Source organism: Cervus elaphus, chromosome 30, assembly GCF_910594005.1.
Source record: "Cervus elaphus chromosome 30, mCerEla1.1, whole genome shotgun sequence".
Lineage (NCBI taxonomy): Eukaryota > Metazoa > Chordata > Mammalia > Artiodactyla > Cervidae > Cervus > Cervus elaphus.
Window position 1 is genome coordinate 72,976,487 of NC_057844.1, and position 27,245 is coordinate 73,003,731.

Consider the following 27,245-nt stretch of genomic DNA (forward strand, 5'->3'; position numbering starts at 1 on the left):
TGGGATCTGTCTAAGAAAGTGATGTCATCTGGGGCCTCTAAGGTATAAAGAAGTGGAAAGCCTCAAAGGGATGGACAGACTCCAGAGAGAAGCTCAGAAACTATTTAGCTTGGAGGAACCAAAGAAAGGAGGCTCTTTTTGCCTCAAAGGAAAAGAAAAATTGCTTTTAGAAGAAGGGACTTCAAGTTGTTCTAGAATAAGCGAAGGCTGTGTGTTCTGAAGACCCAAAGTAAAAAGCTGACTAGGTTAAATCCTGACCTTGTAGCTTTCTCCATAGAGTGAATAAGAAAGCCAACTTTCAGCAAGAATTGTAAGTGGATTTCAGCAGTTTAAAAAGCAACTGCAGGAAGAGTGAGTCAGAGTAAATGGTGAATGTTAGGTTGGAAGAGACATTCTGTGATTCTTGCTTTTGTAAAGATCCTTAATTTTTAGACTATTTTACAAATTTATTCAGGAAGCAATTAATAACCTGCCACCAAGCTGGAACAGGCGAGGCACTGGAACAGGCTGAGAGATAAGTGGATCTCTACCCACAGGGAGCTATGGTCAAAATTAGGGCAGTGGGACCTCCTCTAGCACGGCATTGCTGAGAAAGCAAACAATTTTCACTTCATTTTATCTTATTTCAGAAAGTCTTATTGAAAACATGAATGGAAGTCATGTTAAAAAGTTGAGTAACACAGACTGGCAGGTTAAGAGTAGGGAGTTGTGGAGAGTAATCCCATAGAAGTGAAAATGTTATAAAATCCTAACTATGGCATCACGTATGGTATATGGGTTTTCTTTTTAAATTTTACAATGCATATGTGTCTAATATAAAAAAATTGTTTTCATATGGAGTACATGTATGTGCATGTATTTAAGAAATAATTTTCTACCTGAGGCTTTGGGTCTCTCAACTTACTTGGCATGACTTTAGATGAGAGAGGGAATGTATTTTTAACAGTGGGGCAGGCTTTTTAGTTGTAATTTGTTGAGGGATTCAGCAGGCAATTATGGTCCTGCCTTGACTGTGGACTTACCAACTTTTATACAAAATTTGCTCAGAGAAGGTTAAAACTAGTCTTTTTCTTCCCTTTATAAGAAATTTGTAGAAAACTTTATCCATGTCAACAGCTCTAGCAATTTCTGAATGACTTAAATGCTTTCCTGATATTGATCTGTAATCCACAAATTTACAAATATCACCATTTTCTTTACCCCACACCTCAAATTGTAGACACAGTGTTTGACCTAATTTCCATCATGTCTTGGATGTCATTGAATAATGCTATTTCCTTCACAAATAAACTCATAATTGACCAACTCATGTATCATGAGATTTTGATGTCTTGCTTTTGGCTTGCTTAACAACAAGACACATTTTATAAATTGGATTGGTACCACAATCAGCATTTTCATTTTTCTGTCTTCTACTCTGCTGGATGAAAACAGAAAAGAAGAAAGCAGCTAAGTATGCAAACACAGAAATGCTCCCGTACACACAGTGGTGTTGCCATCAGGCCGTATTGTAGCCTGGTGTTTGACCAGGTGATCTCTATGTGGAATAGGTAGTAGAGAGGGAATAGAGTTTCACTGTGTAATAAATGAAAGGAGAGGTTGGTATGGATCTCAGAGACGTTGTCATGTGTATATTAAAACATTCTATCATCTCAAAAGTACAGTGGTAATGGGACCTAGCAATTCCATGCTATTTCAGCTGTGTCCAAATTATTAATTGACTTTATCAGCTCAGCAGTGACCTCTGAGCCTCAGTTTTTCTCTTTTTCTAAAAAGAGAGTACTGATTGTTATCTCACAGCGCTGCTTTGAGGATTGAGCGGTGTGCTTACACGGTTTAGACAGTGCGGGCTGAGCCAGCAATGGGACTTCAGCCACTTCTCAACCACCTGGAGAGCAGGGGCCATTCCTTTCCCCCCTTTATGGGTCTTTGTACAGGTTGTTAAGAAGTACTTTTTTTTATTATTTTCCCTGGTCAGGATATGTACAAGTGATTTAGCAGTTGAATGGAATTTTAGAAGAGTCATGAAACAGATATGGTAAGTTTAGGGATTTTTATATATGCTGTACATGTTCAACTGCAGAGATAATTCTCATCTGGATGTGTTGAGTTACACCCAACCCTTGGTTATCCTTGGTGAGGGTTACAACATGTTTTAACACCCTAGCCAGTATGCTTTTCAGAGAGAAAGAATGTGCTATAAATATTTACTCCCGAATCACAGTTGAAATCTGGACTTGTCCCAGCAGAATAGATAGATGGTCACTCTATTCGTGGCTGATGTTGATCATTTGGGATCTGGTTTAAGGTGGAGTGGTTCTCAAAAACACTTCCTGTTTCAGTTGAACTAATGTCATAACTACATTCTAAGCATGAGTGGACATCTTCCTGAGGACCGTCTTTCTCACAAGTGTTGGTGATCTTTCTGGTGGTGAACGCTTGTCATCACTTGGCTGTCCTTAACTGAGCAATGATACTTGGACCTTGAGATTAGTAGATTTATCAAGAGACCAGAGGATTCCCCTCTCATAATCTAATCTCCCTGGTTTCTGAAGAGCCTTCCCCATTGCGTCCTCTGTATCTACTAGAGGTGTCTGTTAGTCTTGCAGTAGCCCCTGGAATATAAAGCTCTCTGATTCAAAGCCAAAGATTACTCAGATACTATTTGCAGTTTCCCAGTGATACATATTAATATTCCTTTCCAGGATTGCTATATGGATTAGCATATTTATCTGAGAGAGAGACCAGCTTGGTGTTTAGAGCCAAGACTCTAGCTGCCAGATGGCCTGGGTTGGAATCCTTGCTCTGCCCACATCAGTTTTATGGCCCTGGGCAAGTGACTTAATTTTTCCCCTTCAATTTCTTCATTAATAATATGGAGATAATCATAGTACCTGCCTCATAGCCATGTTGCAAAGGTTAAATTAATTAATACATGTAAAATGTTTGCAACAGTGTGATACTGAGCAAGAACTATGTAAATATTTGTAAGCAAAAAATGTAAGTAAAACTTCTACATATTATCTGGTGCTAGTGATATTAAGCTTGAAATGCTCACAGGCATACGTGTAAGAGTAAAGGAAAGAATAAAAGAAAGGGAGACCGGTAGATAGAGAGAACAGTAGGAAATACATTCCTTAGGAGATTTAAAGAAAAAATCTCTCTCTTGGAAGATCCAGCATTTTATCAGGTATAAAGAACGCAGGAGACAAACGTAATTTTTCTTTGCTTTATTCTTTGAGCACCATTGAGTTTTTCAGGGAGGCTGCTGCAATCGTTTTTGTTATTTTTAGTATTGTCATTGCTATCATCAATGTTTTAATCAGTTATAATATATTAAACTTTGTTTTTGGCAGTCTACTATATCATTTAAATACAGTGGTCTAACCTCAGGACCCAGAGGTTTTGAGTGATAGTTCTTTATTGAAGTCTGGATGAGACTGTTGTGGATTTTTGTGTGTGTGTGTGTGTGTGCACGTGTGTGTGTGTGGCTCAGATACTTCAGTTGTGTCCTACTCTTTATGACCCCATGGACCCGCCAGCTTCCTCTGTCCATGGGATTCTACAGGCAAGAATACTGGAGTGGGTTGCCATGCCCTCCTCCAGGGGATCTTCATGACTCAGGGATTGAATCCGCATCTCCTGTGTCTCCTGCCTTGCAAGCAGATTCTTTACCTGCTGAGCTCCGGTATGTCTATTGTTGAGCTCTCTGACTGAAGCAGGAAAATGAATACATTCATAGAATTGAAAGGACAGCACAGAATCTGGCAGCAACAGCTCCTAAATCCTGGAGAGAGTGGTCTCATTGCTTCAGGGTAGGATGAACAAGGTCATGTTATTATCAAATTTCCAGTTATCACATCAAATTTTAAAAAGTCAACAACAAAGAACCCAAGAAGTTTAAATGTTAGAAAAACAAAAAGATGCAGAAGAAAAGAGGTGTGGGCTTTGGAATGAGGTAGAATTGTATTCAGACTCTGGGATTGATTATATCAACCTTGTTAAGCTCTCAGAGCCTGTCTCTGAAATGGGACTGATACCTCCTCATATCGTCTCAGTTGGGAAAGAATCTGCCTGCAATGCAGGAGCCCCCTGGTTCTATTCTGGGATTGGGAAGATCCCCTGGAGAAGGGAAAGGCTACCCACTGCAGTATTCTGACCTAGAAAATTCACAGCCCATGGTCTTACAAAGAGTCAGTCATGACTGAGTGACTTTCACTTTCACTTTTTCATGTAGTCAGAGTAAGGATTAAATGAAATCATTTATGTCAAAGCAGCTATCCTTAGTAGTACTTGGTATAGGCATTTTCCTATTCCCTACAATTCACTGGACTATCTTTGTCATGGAGATCATGCCTTTTTTTAAAGTACATCTCCAACATCCCACACAGTGTCTGACATACAGCAGATCTTAAATATATATTTATTCAATGTTGAATGAATGATGGTCTATCTAAATCCATTAATTTATCAACCATTAATTGAATAACCATTCTATGTTAGTTACTGTGCTAAGAACTTGGGAAACAGAGATGGATGTGATGTGGACTCCTCCCCTCAGGGGCTTCTAGACTGGAAAGAGAGAATCTATATGGTCATGAGTGCATTGTAGAGTCTGTACAGAACACTGTGGGTGCATGAATGAGGAAGCACTGTGCTAAAATGGGAAATCTGTTTAACAGAAGGTGAGATATTTGAGCTCAGCCCACCAAGTAGATGAGGGCATTCTATACTCTCTGGAGCTAGAGTGGCTTTGGAAAGAGGACTGAGCTAGGATTCTAAAGATCTTAGGATAGAAGAATAAGAGAACATTGGGACTGATTGGGTGTAAAGTCTAGAGAAATTCAGTTGTGGTTTGAACTGTACAAAGGGATTCTTCTATACTTTAAGAATGATGGAAAATATTTTATATTTAAGACTTTCTAATTTAACTATAAAAATAATGTTTTAATGTCTGAAAACAACCACTGTAACCTTTTCTGTATTAAATGTGTATGAATATGAGAAAACACAGTGGTTTTAAGATGAGGGCAAGGAGATGGCATGATGAAGTGGAAAAAGCACAGAAGAGTGTTTTCCTCAGTTCTAGGATCTGAATGATTTTGCATGAGTCACTTGTGTTGTTTAGGGCTAATTTCCTTTTAATTTTCCTTTGGTTCTTTCTAGCTCATGTTTTTATAGGTATTTAAATTTGATCATTTGATTTTTGGATTTTTCCATCCATCTCCTTTTTCTACCTGCAGTTGTTTGATTGGGAGTAATAATCAATGACTAGCCTCTCTGTCAGAGAGTAGTCATAGAGAGGAGAGCTAAATTTTTGTTTTCTGCTTATTAGTTCCAATAACATTTATATTACAGTATAAAGTTTACACTGATGGTTATATTAAACCATGATTTGGATATGTAGCAATGCTTTCCATAATATTGTCCTCTAGATGGTGCCTTCACTTGGTGATGACTATATTATATTGCCTCCATCTGAGCCCTCTACATGCACGAAAAGAGTCAAGAATCTGAGCCTTTTATTTTTTTAAAAAAAAATTTTATTTATTTACTTAGTTGTGCCGGGTCTTAGTTGCAGCACGAGGGATCTAGTTCCCCGACCAGAGATCGAACCTGGGCCCCTGGCACTGGGAGCATGGAAAAACCAAAGCAGATCCTTCACTACTACTATAGTGAATATTCTTTGATGTTCTTACTTAAATCACTTGATTGTTACTTTGCTAGGATCTTAGCTTGAATGACTTTTTAAATATTTTCTTTTCATTGAGTGAATTTTCTAAGACTTTAGTCTGTTTGCCTCTTATTTTAATCCCATCTACAATGGGTGATGTCCTGGGCTTTACAGTAAAAGCCAAATGGGATTTAATTGTAAGAACAGAAATTCATATATTTGGGCATATTATGATGTCTTGAAGTTTGTTTGATTTAACAAATTCATTACTTTCAAAATGTCTTTGAGTTGTGTATCATAAAAATTTTATATTCAGTTTCACAGAAATTTGTTAGTAAATACCAATAAGTTTTAATAAAATATAGCAGAAATTGATTCTTTGTTTAGTAGCTGGAAAGCTAATATAAACACTTTAAAATAGTACATTTTTGGTATATATTTGTAAGTAATGGTAGGCTTCAAATTGGGGCTAAAATAGGATATAGGAGAGTGCCAGTTGAAAAAAAAGGTGATAGGGCCTGTGAATGAAAAAAGAAAGTTGGGTATATACTACTGTTTTTAAAATGTTAGTAAATATCCTTGATAATAATTTTACTGTATGAAATGTGCACAAATAAAAGAAAACACAGTGGTTCTAAGTTGAGGGCAAGGAGATGGCATGGTGAAGTGGAAAAAGCACAGAAGGCTGTTTTCCTGAGCTCTGGCAGCTGAATGGTTTTGTACGAGTTACTCAAGGTGTTAAGGACTACCTTTCTTGTCTGTGAAACCAGGAGAATGAAATCGTTGAATTCTGAGGTCTTTAGAAATGTTGTTCTTCGAAGCTCAGTAAGTGGTGTGAAGATAGAAATATGTAGAGGCTGTGGATTGTCCTACTGGGGTTTTTCAATGTTGAAATAAAGAGGTGTTTTTTGGTACCAGACTAATCCACTTGAGCCAGGGCTGGCGAACATGTTAGAAATTTACACCAAGTACACAGGTCACCTGAACCAAATTTCTCATAGAGGAAATTGAGAGAAGGATCAACTGAATTTATGAAGTTTTATTGGAAGTCCTAGAATCATCTTAAAAAGTAAGTGTACTTTACCATGACAGTGAGGAGATTTATCCCTTGTGGTGTTTATTTGGGGTGAATGCAGGTCATCAGAACAGCGAAGCCCAGCTGTAATCCAAGCATGTTTTAGAAATAAGATGTCAGCATCACAACTAGGTTCCTTTGTTCCCAGGACATTAGGGCCATTTAACTGTTTGATTGACTCTACTGAATGAAGATGAGGGAGAAAAAGGTAAGTTTTTAGTTGCTGAAAAATAGAAATAAAAATAGGATGAACAGAAGGCAAACATCTGTTCTTTATTTATTTATTTATTTAGTTCTTGGGGCAGAGGGACTTTTTGTCTTAATCTGGAATTTTGGGCTTAACAGTCAGACAGAGAGGCTTTTAAGTGTTTGCTGCTAAGTCACTTCAGTTGTGTCTGACTCTGTGCAACCCCATGGACTGTAGCCCAGCAGGTTTCTCTGTCCATGGGGTTCTTCAGTCAAGAATAGTGGAGTAGGTTGCCATTTCCTTCTACATTTAACTGTCTGGTGAAGTCTGAAACCCATGAGGATTCTAGTTACATATTTCTGCCTCCGTGGCTTCTGTGTCTGAGGGTAACAGGTGATTTGTTTGGGAAAAATCAAGAAAATTATGACCAAACCTTGATTATAATTATTCCTTACACAGTAAGTAATTTGGTTCTTAACCACATTAAAGAAATGAAAAATCAGGCAACAAAGAATATAAGAAAAGATTCTCTGCAAGCAGTCTCTGCAGACTGGCCAGCACGATGGTCAGTTATGTGTTCCTTTACCCATCGTGGGTTTATCAGAGCAGAAATGTAACCTTATCTAGCCCACTCACCATTGTACCATGCATAGACCAGAGAGTTGGGAGGGTCTCTTTTTCTTCAACTTTCAGAAGCGAATACCTCTGAAAATCAATAGAACTGATGAGAAGTGAAATCTGCAATTAACTCAAAATAGGTCCCATGGTATTATTGTTTACTTAAACATTTGAGCATAGAAACTTTTTTTGTGTATTAGCTCCCTGCATTTATTTATATTATTAAATATGAATGTCTACCAGTATTTTTAACTTGTTCTGCAACTCAGATCTCTGTATTGGTCTATAGAAGCCTGCAGTGACTTCTTAGAATAATGGTTTCAAATACATAAAATAAAATACAGAGGATAACAAAAGAAATCCTTAAGTATTGAAAAATTATTTTCAAAATTATACAAAGGAAGCAACTAAATTTAATAAGACTGAAGTGAATATTTGAAAGTTGCTAAGAGAGTAGATCTTAAAGTTCTCATCACAAGAAAAAAATTTGTATTTAGGTATAGTGATGGATGTTAACTAGATATATTGTGGTGATCATTTATCTACATAAACATATCAAATCATTATATTGTACACCCAAAACTAACATAATGTTACATGCCAATTTCACCATAATAAAATATAAATTGAAAAAAATATTTTTATAAATTAATAAAAATTCATAAGCTAAAAAATTATACAAAATAAAAATGTATTATGGGGTAGATGTCTTTTAAGTACCATGAATTTGAAATAATGATGAATATAATTGGTATTGCGAGACAGATGTTACAACCTAATGTGTTATGAAAATGTATGCAAATTCTATGGGTGACTCAGCCAGAGGATTGACTAATACTGTGATGATGTGTTGTCTATATTCATAATTGAAAGAAATGTTAAATTTTCACTGGAGGTAGAGAAAATAAAGATTTTCTTCCCTCTATCCAAACCAGTGTACTTCTGGGTTTCCATCCCTGGACCGCTTGAGAGTTCAAGGACCTCAGGTTCAGAATTGTTTGTCTAGAAGTTTCCCCAGTCTGCACTCTACAGTTGACTTAGCTTTCACAGAGAAAGGCAAGATGGATATAAATTCCCACATTAATAAAATAAGTGGAAAATAAATCAATTCTTTAATATATAACCAGAATACTAGATCCTGATAGAAAATGTTGATGTGTTTTGGTATACCTGTCTTCTCCTAGCTTTCTCCTTAAGATATAAGACTATTAATATAGCTCAGGTTATTAAAAAAGCTGTGAGCTTTCAGAAAATGATTATTTTTTGTACATTTGTTGGCTAGTTCTTAATATTTAATGAATCACAAAAGACTTGATATGGATTATAGATGGCAGGAGCCAAGATCAGACATTAACTACATGGAATCAACTACTGGCTTACAAACCACAAATCTGGACAACAGAGCAGCCCCTAACCCAGGGCCAGGTCTGGATATTTCATTCATTTTTGCTTTTTTAAGATTGTTTGATGTGGACCATTTTTAAAGTGTTTATTGAATTTGTTACAATCTTGTAACAAAAAATTTAACAAAATGTAACAAAATTGAACAAAAAATGTAAGAAAAAATTCTGTTTTACAACTTGTTATTTTTGGCCCTGAGGCAAGTGGGGTCTTAGCTCTCTGACCAGGATTGGAACCCATACCCCCTGCCTTGGAAGGAGAAGTCTTAACCAATGAGCTGCTAGGGAAGCCCCTGGATATTTCATTATGATTTACAGTATTGCCTTGTTGAATACATTTCCAAGAGGAAAAACAGCTTCTTTGACAAAGAGCTCATAGTTAGTGAGGGGTCAGGGAATTCACTGTGGTGGCAGCCACATGTCAGGGCTCAGGATGGAGCCTGGTCTCCTGAGGAGTGAAAACCACTTTGGGGGTCACCTCCTGGGGCTGGGAGCCCGCCAGGGTAGAAGACACATCTCTATCCTCCTCCTCACCTCTAACTGGACGTTGGAAAGTTAGTGGCTTCATCTAGGTGATCAGATGGGATGTAGCTGAGTGGACATCATATCTGGAACACAAAGTATGTGTTTTATGATAATTTTTTAAAACCTCAAATAATGCAGTTTCTCCTAGTAAAAAATGTTAAGAATCGTCTTCCACATTCGTACAGATATCACTGTGGCTCCATGAACTGCAAATACTGGAAGAGGTGTGGAGGTGAGGAGATGGGTGAGGTCTCCAGGAGAAAGATCCTGGAAGGAAATGGTGCCTTTTGTTCATGCACAGTCATTTTTTAAAACTCACAACAGAAAGGAGCTCCCAAGGCTGTACATCAAAGTGCCAGCTTCTCCCTGGTTACCCAAACCTTTCAGATTTCTAGGGAAGTGTTTCAACTAGTCCTAGCTTGTCCACACCTGAGGGATAATTCACATGGCGCATGGACCACAACCAATTAGATTACTTCTGTTTCTGGCCCCAACAAATGGTGGATTGACTGATCTCTCGTTAAAGATGCCCTGCCTGTAAAGTAGAGCTTGACCCTCCCAGATGACTGGCAACAGAAACTAGACTGATGGACTCTGGGCTCACACCTAAGGAACTCCAGTTCAAGCCCCTTTCTCAGCTTTAATTTAGAGTACAGTGAAGTGAGCTCTGGGGAGATGAGAGGCATTCCAGTTCTCCAAAGCCACCCAGTGTCATCACGGGCTATTTCTAAAAGGTGAAGTTGTAAGGCTTAGTTTGCACAGCTTCAAAAAGAAAATTTTCCAAGTGTTACAAGTTGGCATTTCAAAATGCTGAAATTTGAAAATAACTTTTAGAAAGTTCTAATTAAGCAATAACAAGTGAGAATTGACATTTTCTACTATTCACTGAGAAATTACTTAGCTAATAACCCCCTCTTTTCAAGTTCCCAACCCAAAGCCACTATATAAATATAGAATGACATTGTGGTGCTGGGTAGGAAACTGGGGTCTCAACATCTAACCTATTCCCATTCCTCTCTCAGTCCCCCTGCAAATCATTATTGATATCACCCTAAATAGAAAAAAACATTTACTGTTGCTTGGAAATTTTGAATCGAAATTGACTTTCTTTCAACAATTCTAATTGCACACCATAACACTACTGACTCTAATTCACTTAGGGTTCCTTGAAACACTCCAGATACTTTTATATAGTATGCAGTGTGAAATTTTCTACCTAGGAATCTTAAGAATTACAGACACATAGACTGATCCAAAAGTAGAGATTTCTGATGGAATGATTAAGATTTTGGAGAACTTGCAGACACACTTTCTTGGAGGAAAGATCTAGGGAAACGACCAGGGTGCTCTTCTTCCAGCTTTGCCCACGACAGAACCAGCTGTGCTTGTTGCCAAGATGCTCAAGGAGCATCTTCATGTGGCTGATGGAGTAGATGGTCATCCCATTTGATTGTTCAGTGAATTCCATGGTTTCTCAAGATATAGTAGAAGAAGAACCAAAGTAGAATCAAACTATCTGGCTTCCAATCTCTACTGAGGAACATGAGGCAGTTTGCTTAACTTCTCTGTGGCACTTTCTTTATCTCTAAAATGGAGGTAAAAGTCCCTACTTCACAGAATAGTACAGAAATTTACAAAACAAGCACGTACTGAAGAACACCATAGTAATGCTCGGCTAATACTGGACACTAAGTATTTTAGTTTGGTTGGTCTGAATCTACTGCCAATTACTGGGGCTCATGACACTCATTTTTTTTTAAGGGCATTCATATGCTGATTCATCTGATATTCTAGGGAAAATATAAGTTGTTAATTCTTATTCTTTGGACAGAGTTCCTGATTGTTTAATTTACACAGCTTAGGACTGGAGACTCAAGTTTCCAGTCTGCCTCCATCTCCCTGTTTGACTAAAGGCACATCACTTGAGATTTCTAAGATCTTTCTCAGTTTCAACAGTTATGAGGATTGGCTAAAATGGATACACTATAACTAACTTACTTGACTTCAGATTTTGATTAGGCTTTCATTCATTCAACAGATATTTATTGTATGTCTGTTCAATAGATGTCTAACTGATACACACATTTCCATTACTGATAAATCAGAAGTGAACAAAATAAGTACGGTGCCTGCCTCAAAGGGATTGTCAGTCAGGCTTCCTGAGTTATGTTTCCTAAGCATTCCTGATAGACAAGCATCTCTCTTCTTATCCATCAACAGGGTATCTTAGATTTCTTCACCTAATCCTATATAACATTTTCTAAATCTTTAAATCTAACTAAACCTCCTCTGGTTTCTACTTAAGTATTTTCCTTTCTGCTTTTTTCTCAGCAGGAAAGAAGAAAATCTGCCCTTCTGACTACCTGGATATCTTTATGTTAGTAAAAATCTGTCAGGCTTTGTCAAAGCTCTGCACTGTGTAATACCATGTGATTGCCTTTAGTACCATGATGAATTCAACGGTTAGGTTGCATCTCTTAATTTTCTTCATGCTAATATAAACAGTTTTGTAAAATTTAGAGTATGAGACTGATTTTATGAATGCTGTATTGTAACATTTGCAAGATGGTTCCAGTTGAGGCGAGAAATTGTGTAGGCTGAAGCACCAAGAATTGTATGTGTGTGTGTATCTCGGCTAGGAGATTGGTTACTTTTGCAGTGATTATGTGAGGACCTTACAGGAAGGAATGAAGATGAAGCAGATTCTGGGTATTTAGGCCATGAAAGAGCGCAAAGGAATGGGCTTATCAAGAGACAGTTTGGGAGTAGAGAGAGAATCAGGCTTTGAGAAGGAACCAGGTATAGTTGGGGTCTTACCATTCACCTAAGATCCCAGTTGCCCTTGGCTGCATTTTGATCAGTCTTGCTGGGAGGAAGGATTGTGTGCAGGGAGTCAGAGACCAAGAAGGCTTATCAAGTGATTCTTTGAGTGGCTGAGGTAGTTGATTAGAGCAGAGGGGGTTGACTCAACAAAAGATAAAATCTAACATAGCTACATTTTGAACTGCCAAGAATTACCTTCATTTATCAGACTGCAGAGGACATCAGATCATCTCACTTATCCTCTTGCTTCTTGGCAAAATTGCACATTAATGAATCTGGAAGGAGGTGTGTTTCACATATCAAATAACTTTAGAACAAAAGCTCAGCTAGAGTTAAAGACAACTTTCCTCTGGGTTTAGTATTTCTGATACTATTTTGTCAAGTCCTTCCTGGTGCTACTTCAAGGAAATAGACACAATTTTTTCTATTACAGATTATTTAAATAATCACAGAGATGTAAATTTCTGAACAGGCAGGTACAAATGTTTCATGAAAAGAGGCATAATGACTCCTCCCTGCCCCGTATTTGGGTTAACAAGATATCCATGCTTCTCAGTTGTATGCATGAGGCAGTCACATTTTATGTGAGGAATAGGTTCATAAAGACATTGCATTTTTTGAAACACACATAATTCAAAACTAATTTTCCTATTGTAATATATTGTAATGGAGGGGATGCGTTCCCAGACTTCATAAATCTACCACATTTCTAGTGTAATTTTACTTTTAAATATACTTTTTATGTATATCAAATAACATAAAAATAACACATGCATAAATAAACCTTGACCCTTTTCATAGCTTTTAATCACATCTAATTTCACTCCATGGTGTTTGATTTGAGGGGTGCGTTTAACAGCCTCACCACTCAATGCATGATACTGTTATGGGATATAAAAGCAATTATAAGTTATAATATCACTGAACAGTAAAAGAATAGGACAATAATCACAAAATAATTCCAGGAATGTGCCCAGGCTTTAAAGCCAAGTGTGGTACATGGGGTACTTCTATTTCTGATATTTCTGCTTACTAGCCAAAGTACTGCTGGCTTGTGGGAATGAAAGAAACGCTGTTTGTGGCCAGTCTGCTCAGCTGGATCTTTGAAGGGACATGATTCATGGATGACTTTTAAAGTGTGTATGTGTATGTGTGTGTGTGTGTGTAGGGTTGTATTACTTCACATTTTTTGTGTTATATATAATATAAAATATGTAGTATTAATATATATAATATAAAAACTAAATCATGAATTTCAAGTTGGCATATTTCAGTTTTGTGTAAGAGAGAATGTCATATCTATATACAGTAATGGCTATCATGATTACTGATGTAATTTTATAAATGATTTATTTCTATTCTTGAACCAAAAATCTGATGTATGTGCTTATATTATGTCCCTCCACACCCCCCAATATCCACATGTTGATGTCCTACCCGCCATGTGACTATTGGAAAGCGGGCCTTTGAGAAGGTGATTAAGATTAAATGAGATTGTGAGGGTGAAGCCATGACCCAATGGACAGGGCTGGCTTCCTTATAAAAGAGGATGAAATACCAGAGATCTCCCTCTTTCTCTACTTGTGCACAAAGAAGAGGTTATATGAGCCGATGGTGAGAAGGTGGCTGCCTATAAGCCAAGAGAAGAGGCCTCCAAATGAAACCTACCTTCCAGCACTTGATCTTGGACTTTTCAGCCTCCTGAAAATTTGTGAGAAGTAAATTTCTGGTCGATGGTATTTTGTGATGGCAGCCCAAGCAGACCAATATACATATCATCCTTTAACACTGAATATCTTTATTAGCTCAGTTTTAATTTTTCTAACTTATAAATAATTAGTACTTATATAGATTTGATTGTCTTTTTTCATATAAAACCTATTTTTTGCTTTAATTTAAAAAGTTGAATTATGAATTTTGTCTTCGTTTCTTGGAATTTAACTATTCATGTTTGCTGAATTTAGTGTTATGAGAATTCATCCAGTTACTCATTTAGAAATATGCTCGGGGGATGGAAGAAAGTGAGGTAGGCACCTGGCAAGAGGAAGATGAAGACATGGTCTCTGTCTTCAACAGAATTATCTGCTGGGCAACAGGGAAAAGAAATTCACACATAATAGCACAGTAAAGCAGACCATGGTGATTGCCAGGAAAGGAAGTCTGGACAGAATGGAGTGACATAACAGGTTCTGTCTCTTTGAGGTCTCTCCCTATCAGCTTTTCAGCCATTTGCCAGGACAAAATCTTTCCTTCCTCACAGAGTTCACTCATGCTTTTCCTTTCCCTGGAATTCTCTTCTCCATCCATTCCAGTGGTAGAGCTCAACTCAAGTATTACTTCCTTGTGGACATTTCCTCGAAACCCCTGGTTATGGAAGAGTCTTCCAGCGCTGGGCTAATATGTACTTATACTTCTGGTGCTTATCACAGTTACTTGTGGTGTTTTGGTAAATGTTTAACAATCAGCTCTCTTGGATAGGAGATACTTTGATTTGTAGCCTTTGCTCAATTCAGTGATGTAAATGTCCTCAGTTCAGTGATATCAGGCTACCACTGTGATGTCTTTGAAAGTAGAGTTGAGAAGCTATACAGTAGCAGATCATGATGTAGAATTTCCACCATAAAGGTGAAAATACATATTTAAGTAGTTTCAAGAGTGTAGAAAACAGTAAATTGGTTAGAACATGGTGAACTTAAAGTATTTATTCCTTTTGTTTTTCATAGAATTAATTGCAAGTTTATATGGTTTAATTTTTAATATTGCCTGTTTTACGACTGGCTTGCACAACTCCAGCAATTCAGCAAAGAGCTCTGACAACTGGCGGAAGCTGGCTCCTGCACACCCGACCATGACATAATTATGTGTGTGGTTGGTTGTTTGATGTCTGTCTTCTCCATGAGAATGTAAGTGTGTAAAGGCAGGGACTGTGTTTGCCTTGCTCTATCAGTCATTTGCAGTAGGGGCAAAAAAAACCACCTAGTTATCCAAATAGGAAGGCCTTTACACAAGGAACTAGAGGCTTCCCACACCTTGGAAGGTCTAGGAAACAGATGGTTGGGTGCAGTTGACTTTCAGGAACCAACAGAGAAGCTGTCCCTGCTTCTCCCAGTCTCAATGGGAACTGCTACTGCTGATCTTAGGGGTTCTCAGGAACTAGCCTTTGCCCATGAGTCTTCCTGCAGCTGTCCCCAGAGATGTCCAAGTCTTGTGTGAGCATCTCCTATTGGATTACTCTAACCTAGTACCATCCTGGGAAGGGCTGAAGAGTCTGGCTTCAAGGCTGTTCTCTGCAATGCAGAGAATCCACAGAAAAGAGCAGAGAGGATGTCAAGTTGCTCTATCTCTCCCCTGCACACAGCATACACCAGCACCTAGAATATTCTCTTAAGCATAGGAGGTATTCAGTATGTGTTGGTTAAATGATTGACTCCTAGGTGTTGAAAGTATATAATATAACCATGACAAAGAGTACTCAACTTTATAGCAGAGGATTTATTTGGGCATTGCATTCAATTCAATTATCCTCCCTAGTACCTGTAACATTCAGATAAACCAACTTACGAAATAGTACTCTGAAAGTTAATGTATAACTTACTTGCTTGAAATTTAAAATGTATTTCTGCCTATAAATGGTGTTGAGGTCTCTAGACTGGTCCATGAAAGCCCATTTCACCCATAATGTTGCTGAAATGTAACAGCAATAATATAATAGCTCACTATCTTATAGAATATTCTGCAAGAAAATGTACTTCAAGTTCCAGTTGTGGTTCCCAACCCACATTTTCTGCTTTTGCATCTCTGGCAAGAATTATAGGAATTCCTCCTCTCCAATTTCTGTTTAAACTTTAAGTAACAGGAATAGGAACATCTTTAGTCATGACAAGGAAAGTTAAGTTCTGAGTTCCCTAGTAGTTGGAGACAGAAATTTGGTATAGGGGAGGGAGTTCTACTGGCTATAATGGAAAATAAATTCTATCTAAGAGACTTTACATACAATCTATGATATTATTAAAGCAACTCTTTTACATTAGTATTTTCTGTATTATACTTGTTTAATTAAAACCAGAGCTTTCACTGCAAAGGAATATAAGCTATACAGTTAAACTTAAATTGGAAGAATAAGCTATGTCAAATTTGCATAGAGATTTTCTATAGTAGGTCTTACCAGATGAGTGAACCATACCTTGGGGACATTAACTCTGGCAGTTCTTAAAAGAATCACTTAGTAAATTACTGGTACAATGAACTAAAAGATACTCTAAAGAATACTAAAAAGTGCTTTAAGTTTCTGGGGGCAGGGATCATGTCTTAATCATTGTGTTATCCTTCAACAATTAGCACTGTGTTTAACTAACTGACATCCCATGACTGTCAAATGAAATAGTGCACATTGTCAAAGAGATGCATTTAGACAAGGAAGCACAAACAAAAATAATCTGATCTAATCTCAGGACTCACATAACAGACCAATAGAAAAAATGAGTAAGAACTGTAGATTTACAAATAGGAAAGCTGATATACAGTAAGGACAGAGTTAGAGTTTGGATGTATTGTAATCAATACTCTTCAGCAAATAATTTGAATTCTTGGCCCCAAGCTATGAGGTGCAGCTGTGACCAGCTCTGGCCAGTGAGTTGTTAGGAGACATGATACTTTTAGTCTGGAGCCTTTAATTGCTAGTTTAAGATACTAGACATGTCATGTTCCAGATAGTGATCGTTGTGTCAGCCTGGGTCTCTGTGATGGATGGATAAAATGAGTGAGAAATACATAATGTGACCGCACAATTTTTCATTCAAACCAGATCACTTTTGACACTTAGAGGAGGCTTTGTTAATAATTTGGCTGAGGCAAGACACATAAACCAGGACTGTCCTAAGGAAACGAAGACACATGATCACATAGGACTAATTCTCTGTTATCTTCAGCTCCTGAGATTGGGGTTGTTTGTTACTGCAGCATAACCTCCTATTCAGACTGATACATGGAATCTGTGCCAGAACTGAAAATGATATTCTCATTTTTGATTTATTGCCTTTAAGTGAGTATATATGTATTATTTGGATTGCAAGTCTCAGGAACTCAAACTCACTGAGGCAAAGCAAAGGAATTTCGTAGCACTTGGAATCCAAGAAAAGCTAAAAAATAAAACAGTTCTAGGCCACAGATGGAGCTGAGAATCAGCCACAACCAGAGTGGAGTGGGATGGAATGCTGTCAGGCCCTTCACATCCACCTTCTGTTTCTACTTCTATTTTTGTGGAGCCTACCTACTTCTCACTAAGGCCAAATTTCCTCCACAGCAGGGCAAACCATGGCCACCAGAAGCTCCTAATCTAAATCTAACTGTGTGTGTGTGAGTCATTCAGTCGTGTCCGACTCTTTGCGACCCCATGGACTGTAGCTCACCAGGCTTTGCTGTCCATGGGATTCTCCAGGCAAGAAGACTGGAGTAGGTAGCCATTGCCTTCTCCCAAATCTGACTGCTTCCATCATTAAGAATGACAACTTATAGATGTTCTTTGAATCCAGTTTTAAATATCCCAGGCAAGGATTTCCTTTTGGCTCAGATTTGGAAAGATGTCAACTTCTTAATCAGCTGGCTGAGACTAGAAAATTGGGTCATAATATAGGACCAGGGCAGTATCTCTGGAACTACATTTGGGCAAGGAGAAGAATAGCTTTGAGGAGAAGAGTGGGGTGCTAGGAAGACAAAACATATCAGATATTTCCTTCATATGTTCTCATGGAAGTGGGTGGAAACCATTAGGAAGTCACGTGCTTAGAGCCTTCCTAGAATTTTGCTGAAAATTTTTTTTTTTAAAGTAATGTTGACGTTTCTTTCCCCACTCCCCAGCTCTCTTTTGTGACTCCTTTTAGATAAAAGCCTCATATTTGAAAATAGCTGGATGGAAAAATGAGCTGTGAAGCCAAGAGACTGAGTAAAGTCAACTGACCCACCTGGGTATTGAACCAGAAATTCTGCTCTTTGTAGAGTTACATTCTATACAACCAAGCTGAGCTGTGGGAACATAAATGACATAATGACATTCAAAGTGACTTTTTAAAGCTGATCATAAACGTCCATCTGCATTTAGTTAACTTAGTCCTTAAAAAAAAAAAAAACAAACTAAAGAATTAGACTGCATCACCTTAAGTCTGCCTTCAAAGGTCAAATTGTGGGGTTTATGATTCAGTTGAAGCTCCAGCACTAGGTTTAAGACCTACTATTCTCCTTTTCTGCCTCATATGAGTGGTGAAATTTGTGTTTTCAATGTAAATTTGAGGGGTATAGTAGAAAGGCTATTCCCAACAAAATTACCAGCCAAGGTCTTCTATAGCTCTGAAGGTACCTATGATTAAGGTCTATGTCTTGATGAAAATAATTGCTTTAATTAGCTATTAAACAGGCTTTGGGGTCAGCATGACAATGGGTTTCTCTCTGTGTTTGATTTAGTGGAAGCAGTTAATGATTTTGTTTTTATTATCTTTACCCCCTGCTTCAGAATTATTTACTTAAGCACATGGAAGGCAACAGATATTTGTTATTATAAAATCAATTTCATGCCTGACTAGACCATCTCTTCCACCTTTGTCATTACTCTTTGAGCTTTGGGTGTTATCTTGGGCTCATTTATGTTTACACAACTAGATGGCAATGGACCCTACCAATAATTATTTGGGGAATTTGAGTCATACAGCAAAAGACAGTGCATTTTCATTCTCATTTTCAGAGTGTTTTTGTGTATTCATGTTCCCCCATTCCTATTAACATTTCTTTTTTTTCCTATTAACATTACTGATCAATAGAATAATGTTTCTCAAGGAAGAGTATCACATTGTACTTTCTCTAGTTATCTACATGATGTTAAGAATGGATTGTATATTTAGAGTAAAAAATATGTAAAAGGACTGCATCCATAAGCTATCATTTTGGTTAAAAGCATTCTTCTTTGAAATTTTTGTTTACAGAAGTCATGTTCCTTTGTTTTCCCTAGCTTTTATGTAAGGCTCAAGGTGACAATCATAGCTTTTCTGAAATGTCAGTAGCTGTGAAGTTAAATAATCTAAATGCCAGTAACATTCTTTTTTTTTTTTTGTGGTGGTGGTTCTGAATTAATTCCCAAACACACATAAAATTAGATCTGTAAAGTCTCTTTGTACCTGTTAAACACAGCCTAGATACAGCCTTGTGGGTGCGGGGTAAAAGTGAGCTGGCCTGGTTCTGATGGGATCTGCCCACTGGTTCCATCATGCCTTGATGCCCTCAGTTGCTGGCAGGACCCAGAACAGTACCCTGTCAGGTACCTACCCTACTCCCAACAGGCCAGCTGCCAGGAACCATAATGCCACTTTCTAATTCCATCACCTAATTTTCCACTGATTAGCTTTGACCTTCCACATCCAGCAAACATGTATTGAGCATGTACCCAAACCTGCCTGTTTGATGCTTAGCAAATTAAACCCTAGTTTTTATATTTAGAAAATGGGACTAATATAAACAGTTACCTTATCTAACTCATAACAGATGTTGTAAGGATTCAAAACAGTAAACCATGTGAAAATGTGTAAGTTGCGATAGTTGCTGTGTAGAGGTTAGTTATTTCATTTCACTGGAGGTACACATCTAGATATATGTTGAAAAATAATCTCTGTAAATCTGGTCAGCTATTTTCTCTTAGGAAATTCTATGGCTCTTCATATTTCCAGGCTCCACACAACTTCAGCCTACCCAGAGAAGCCTTGCTTCAGTAACTCGAGGGATCTAGCTTCCCTATGCAGTCTCAGTTGAGTTTTATCCTCTGCTTTTGTCTCATCTGCTGTTATTATAAATTGGTTGCAATCAGGGACCATGTGTTAGCCTTTTGGGTACTTCATACCACTTCTGTTATAATGTGGAGCCTCCATTAGATGCTTAGCAAACACCATCTTTCAAAAAAGCACAAGTCTTCAGAAAGGTGACAGATTTTACAAGTGTCCTGGGAAAAGAGTGATGATTAAGTATATTGTGCTAATTAAATGGAATATATGCATTCATTAAAATTATGACTATGATGGTTATATATTAGCATGAAAATGTCACAGATTCTATTTTAATTCTAAGTGAAGAATATAGAATATAATTAAAATTATATTTATACTACAATTACAGCTGTGGAAAAATGTGAATCAAAGCTGGGAGAGAGTGTGAATATGAAGACAGTTATATTTAGGTGATAGATTAATGGGTAAATTACTTTCTTTTAATACAAGGATGCTATTTTCATAATAACTAAAAAACATACAGTAATAATTTGGATTGTGGTCAACTAAGGGAAAAAAAAGTACTCAGTTTCTGGAAATGGAAAGTAAAATGAGTTCTATAGACTTCACAAAGCCTTCAATGCATGAGCTGATTCTGATAGCCTTTTGCTTTAGTTTTTATCTTAAACAGAAATGAACACTCTCTTAATAAAGGGGATACTTTAAGAACAAGGCTACAAAGTCTTTGGAGATCCATCTTGGAATACTGCTACTTATCTGATAAGCTCCAAATCCAATCCCCCCCCAAAGTAGAACTGCCAGTAAGATATCGAATATTCAAGACCTATGACAATCTTAATTCCTTAAACTTCTTTTGTTCAAGATCCGCATCTTTTGGGGACTCTGTGTCTTGTTTGTGTGACAAGAAACAGTTTCTGGTGTTTGAATCACCATGTTCTTTCCCCACATAACAATGTCCTGTGGGGTTTTCATCAGGGGAAAAAAGGCAGCATGCTGGAGTAAGATTTTACTATGATTATCTCATCATCTCTTTTCATGTGTGGTGCCACTGGCAAAACTCTTTTTTAAAGAGGATTCAGAAAAATGATTGGCACGCGGTAAGTGGTTGATATTGAATAGGAAAAGCCATGAGCTAATTTGAAGTCTTTATATAATGTTCTTTGTTTAAAAAAAAAAAAAAAGAAGAGAAAAAAATTCCAAAATTAGAATACTGAGAACTAGAGCAGTCTTACACCGTACTGTTTTAATTGGCTGTTGCTCATGAGAAAAATCAATAATTTCTTTTGAAGTTTCACATTGACTGCTTAATTTTGATCAAGTCTTATAATTAATCAACTGTGAATAAAATGAATCAACTGTAATTTTAACCTTAGGTTTTTTAATAGCTACAATGATGTAAGTAATAGGTTATCTAACCTTATTCAAATCCTTGTATATGCTTTTAGCTGTATTTTGGAGGAGCTACAACTTATCAATTTACTCATGAGTTTCAGCAATCACATTTTCAGTACCTTTGCAGAACGTATTTATTGAAATGTTAATGTAATTTTGTGTTTTTCAGATATTTTACCTGTTTTATCTTAACCATCAAGTAATAGTATAGTGAAAGTGAAAGGGACTCAGTCGTGTCCAACTCTTTGTGACCCATGGACTGTAATCGGCCAGGCTCCTCTGTCCATGGTATTTTCCAGTCAAGAACACTGGAGTGGGTTGCCATTTCCTTCTCCAGGAGATCTTCCTGACCCAGGGATTGAACCCGGGTCTCCTGCATTACAGGCAGGCTCTTTACCGTCTGAGCCACCAGGGAATCCCTGGTTTTATCTTAACCATCAAGTAATAGTATAGTAGTGCCCAGTGTATTTCCAGGTACCATGGAGGCAGAGAAGTGAGTCAAAAGCATCATAGGGTATGGATACCATTCTGAAAGACCTTAGGATATAAATGGAGAAACAGACATACTGGACACATACAAAACAATCAGAGAATAACTGACTTTCAAACTGTCATGCTAACTGCAGATAAAGTGACTCAGATAAGTAAGAAAGGTGGAATAGGCTTTAAGCTATTTGGGGGACATGGAACTTGAGTGGATATTTGAGTGATAGTGTGGCTGAGACTGCTAGTTTTTCCCAATATCTGCCTTTCCTTTTAGATAGGAAGAAAATCTAGCTGGCCAGCTGAGGGCTACACTTCTCAGACTTCTTGCAACTACATGTGATTGTGGATCTAAATTCTGTATGATGGGTTGTAAGCAGGACGGTGTGTAAATTCCAGATCATGCCATTAACGCAACAAGTAAGCTCACCTCTTACTACTTTTTGCCCGTCTTACTGGGAGGAACACAGATAATTCAGGAATTATTCAGGATTATTCAGGAACACAGGAATTCTGTAAGCTCTGTATTTTTGGTCATGTGCCTTTTCTTGAATTTCTACCTAGTTAGCTTTGTCATCAGCAAATGATTGGTCAGAGATTGCCTTAAATTCCAGGAATGAATGAACCTCCCAGTTTTTGCCTAGGTGGTCTGTGTGCATGTTGGGGTATGCCTTCACCACTCAGTTAGGCAATTTATATCTCTGCCTTACTCTTCACTTCCTGCTTGCTTAGAGATCAGCTGGAAGTGAGAGCTTCCTGTGTGTTTCCTGAGTGCACATTCAACCCTGGACATACGCACAGCCCTACACATGTACTTAGCCTTCTAGTTTCTCAGGAATATGTTGTAGTTTCTCAAATTCCCTGTGGGCATCTCTTTCCCCAGATTATCCTTTTAGTTTTTTATTAGCAAAAAGCTAAAATCCTTTTAGTTTTTCTGTCAGCATATTATTTTAGTTTTTTTTTTTTTTTTTAGCAAAAATCTAAAATCCTTTTAGCTTTTTTGTTAGCATATTATTTTCCCCAGTTGTTGTCCACCACTTCAGGCAGCCACAGAGTTGAACAATTTTCTGTAATTGCTACCAAAAAACATTCTGAAAAGAAAAGAATCTGGGGGAGGAGTTTTTTTGCTCTGAGTGGGCTTTGAGCCAGATCAAATCCTGGAAACAGATTTTTAAGTGAGTTTTCCAGGGAAGCGCCATCCTAGGCAAATAAGGACAACTCTTTGGGAATGAGGCTTTCCTCTGGTGTGCACCAAGCTGCTGATTTTCAGCCCAAATCTGACCTGGAGGGCAGAGGATGGCAAGTTAAATGCCACAAATTTTTAAAATAATATTCAGCTGTTCATCTTGAAGAAGTACTTTTCACTTTCTTGTGAACATTTGGGTAATTTGCAGAGTTCTGAGAAAATTATTTTTGACATTCTTGCCAATTTTCTCATCACTTTTATGGAAGAGAGAATTTTTGGAGGTCTTTGACATCTTTTGACAGTTTTGCTGCACTCTCATCCACTTTCATAGCTTTTCCTAGGTATTATTTATTATTGTTTGGGAACATTGAGGTAATTTTTCACCACTTATTTGATATCTCAGTGAGTGATTTTGCTTTTACTGTTTACAGTTGTATTGGATAGAACATGTCATGTTGTTGGTAGTAGTGATCTGTCATACTTGGGAATACCAAATTGGATTTCATAGTTAACATTTTTAAAAGTTCATTTCTTATGTTTACAAGCAAGTATATCTTATTAACATTAAAATATAATTACTTAACTAATACTCATGTATATGGCTATTTAGTTTTCTAATCACGTTACAAATATTAATGTCTTTAATTCTCATAACCTGTAAGGAAAATAGCATTATTAACCTCATTTGCATTAAGGAAACAAACTCACAGATAGATTAAGAAACTTTCCAAGGTTCATATAAATAGTAAATGAAAGAAACAGAATTTAAATCCAGGCAGTCAGGCTCCAGAGTTTTTTGCTGTTAATCATTATGCTATGCTGCCTCTCCAAATAGTTATATTAATGATTGTATTTAATTCATTAATTCTAATATAAATATATTCAGTTCAGTTCAGTTCAGTCGCTCAGTTTTGTCCGACTCTTTGCAACCCCATGAACCGCAGCACGCCAGGCATTCCTGTCCATCATCAACTCCCGGAGTCCACCCAAACCCATGTCTATTGAGTCAATGATGCCATCCAACCATCTTTTCCTCTGTCGTTCCCTTCTCCTTCTGCCCTCAATCTTTCCCAGCATCAGGGTCTTTTCCAGTGAGTCAGCTCTTTGCATCAGGTGGCCAAAGTATTGGAGTTTCAGTTTCAACATCAGTCCTTCCAAAGAACACCCCGGACTGATCTCCTTTAGGATGGACTGGTTGGATCTCCTTGCAGTCCAAGGGACTTTCAAGAGTCTTCTCTAACACCACAGTTCAAAAGCATCAATTCTTCTGTGCTCAGCTTTCTTTATAGTCCAACTCTTACATAAATAAATATATATATATATATATAAAATATTTTATTTATCCATTCATCCACTGATGGGCACTTAGGTTACTTCCATATCTTTCCTATTGTAAATAATGCTTCAATGGGCAAAACAAAATGGAAACAGACTCACAGATCCAGAGAACAAACTGGGATTGCCAGAGGGGAAGGGAGTGGAGGGTTGGGTGAAATAAATGAATGGGATTAAGAGGTACAATTTTCCAGTTATAAAATAAATGTCACAGGGGCATGATATATAGGATAAGGAATATAGTCAATAATACTGTAATAACTTTGTATGCTGCCAGATGGTTACTGGACTCATAGGTGGACGTTTTGTATTTATTTATTTTTTTTGTAATGTATTTAAATGTTGAACCACCATGTTGTACGCCCGAAACTGACAAAGTACTATACATCAAGTATAATTCAATTTTAAAAAGGATAGTAATTGGCATTCGATCAGTATATTTCTTTCATTTTGTGTTGGCCACAATTTGGCAGTGGTTGGAAATTCTCAATTGTGTCTACAGTAGTTTGGTGCTTAGGGGTTTCTTCTCAGTGTCACCTCACTAATATTTTTGTGCTACTTTAATTTTAATTTTTAAAGATGATTTGTATTTCACTCTTATAAGAGATCTAATGGGCTTCCCAGGTGACTCAGTGGTAAAGAATCTGCCTGCCAAGCAGGAGATGAGAGTTTGATCCCTGGGTTGGGAAGATCCCTTGGAGAAGGAAATGGCAACCCACTCCAGTACTCTTGCTTGGGAAATTCCATGGACAGAGGGGCCTGGCAGGCTATAGTCCATAGGGTGGCAAAGAGTCAGACATGACTGAGTGACTAAACAACAGCAAGAGATGTAATATATTTTGGAAAAATGATTAAATTGTATAACAAATGGTAGGGAATTACAACTCCCTAAAACGTGAGTTTTTGCTCTTGCGGCTTTAATTGTAAGAGGACAAAGCTTCTGGGTTTGTCAGCTCTTTGACTTGGTGTTCCCAGTAGCTTGCAGCATATTCCACTGGTGATTTCTTTTTGTCTGTCAACACAAAGCTTGTTTTGTGCACCGTGTTGGCTCCTGCATGGTTCTGCAAAAGCGATGTGTCACAGGAATTTTCTTTTTCGACACGTCTCTTACCTGGTGGTTAATGGCTGTGATGAAATATGTTTTCTTCAAGAAATGAACCATTTCTTCTTGGCTGTATATTCTAGTCTTTGATGATATATTTGCCAAATATTGCCAATGAAACCTTCTTTATTTTCTGTTCATTTAAAAAATATGTACTATTTCTCCATTCTAGGTTTATTATTCCCATCAGTGAAGTGATGTGTAGCTGTAATTTATCAGGTATTATATTGTAAACCAATTGATTGATTACCTTCAACATAAGGGACTTAGTGTAGAGAAAGAAGAGATGACAAATTCAGGATGTGTTCCATTCAACGACTAGTGAAATAGAAAGTAGGATTCTACTAAACTGTTTGAACAATCAGAGAGCCGTGGGAGAGTATGTATTTTGTAATCAATATACAGTAAATTATGTTTTTCATCTGTCTTGTATCATATAACATAAAACCTGCTGGATGTATTTTTAGCTGGAGTGTAATATAAAGGATAGGTCTGTTATAGCGTATCTTCAAAGAACCTTTGTTTCCTAAACAAAATTTATCCTGTTGTACTTGCAAGACGATAGTCATTTTCTGAAGCAACAGCTAGTATTGAGGTGGAATTGAGGTAGTATTGAGGTAGAATAAGAGGTCTACGTGACTGACATTCCAGAGAGGCAAAACACACATATTCAGACACCATATCTTTATACAACAAATGATGGTTTCAATATAAGATTCTGGTCTTCTTGAATTAAAGATATTGGTTTCTGATAGTACTGCTTCTCCTCAGGGCAGCTCTATTTAACATACTCCAGTGTAGCAACAGAAATTTATATCTTTAAGGATAGTTCATGCCTTGAGCTCTGAGAAGAAAACCAGCCAGTTTCTCATAAATCTGAGTATTGCATGTGTGAGGAATAAAAACAGAGGTGCATGATTTTTTTTTTTTCAATACTAACAGAAACAAATTGGTAAAATTTCCACACGAGTAATTTAGAGAACTGTGAGGAGAAAGACCAGCTATAAGGTCACTCTGGCGCTGCAACAGAATTCTGAGGGCCGTTGTGGAAGTTTTGTCCTAATGGTGTTAAAGATAGCATAGTGTCACCAGGCTAAAGTGATTAAATTGCCTGCATTCAGATGGATTTATAGACATCATGAAATGACTGGAATTAGTTTTTGGATGAGACCTAGATTCAACTCCTGGTTCTGATAGTCATTATATGATTGTAGGCATATTTCCAAAAATGGAAAGCAAGGGAGTTATATTGGATTCTCTCCAACGTTAATTAAATCTGTGAGTTCTTTTGGACTTCCCTCATGAAGCATCAGGCTTCCCTTTTGGCTCAGCTGGTAAAGAATCCGCCTGCAATGCAGGAGTTCAATCCCTGGGTTCAATCCCTGGGTTGGGAAGTTCCCCTGGAGAAGGGAAAGGCTGCCCACTCCAGTATTCTGGCCTGAAGAATTCCAGGGACTCTATAGTCCACGGGGTCACAAAGATTCAGACACGATTGAGCGACTTTCACTTCAGTTCTTCATGAAGCATCAGATACGTCTGATCTTTTGTCTTTTGCATAACTGTCTTTTGCTTGTACAACAATTAAAAGGATATCTAATCAATGCTCCAGGAAAAACTTCAGAAAATTTGCAATAAGAATCTTCCACTTGGTGACATATCTGGACTTAAGGCCTCTGGTCATG

The 27,245-nt window shown here is 37.5% G+C and overlaps 1 protein-coding gene across 1 annotated transcript in view; it reads left to right on the forward strand.

Annotated features, from left to right (window-relative positions):
- Window positions 1-27,245, forward strand: part of HS6ST3 (heparan sulfate 6-O-sulfotransferase 3) — a 700,607-nt gene that overhangs the window by 168,816 nt on the left and 504,546 nt on the right. The window lies entirely within an intron of this gene.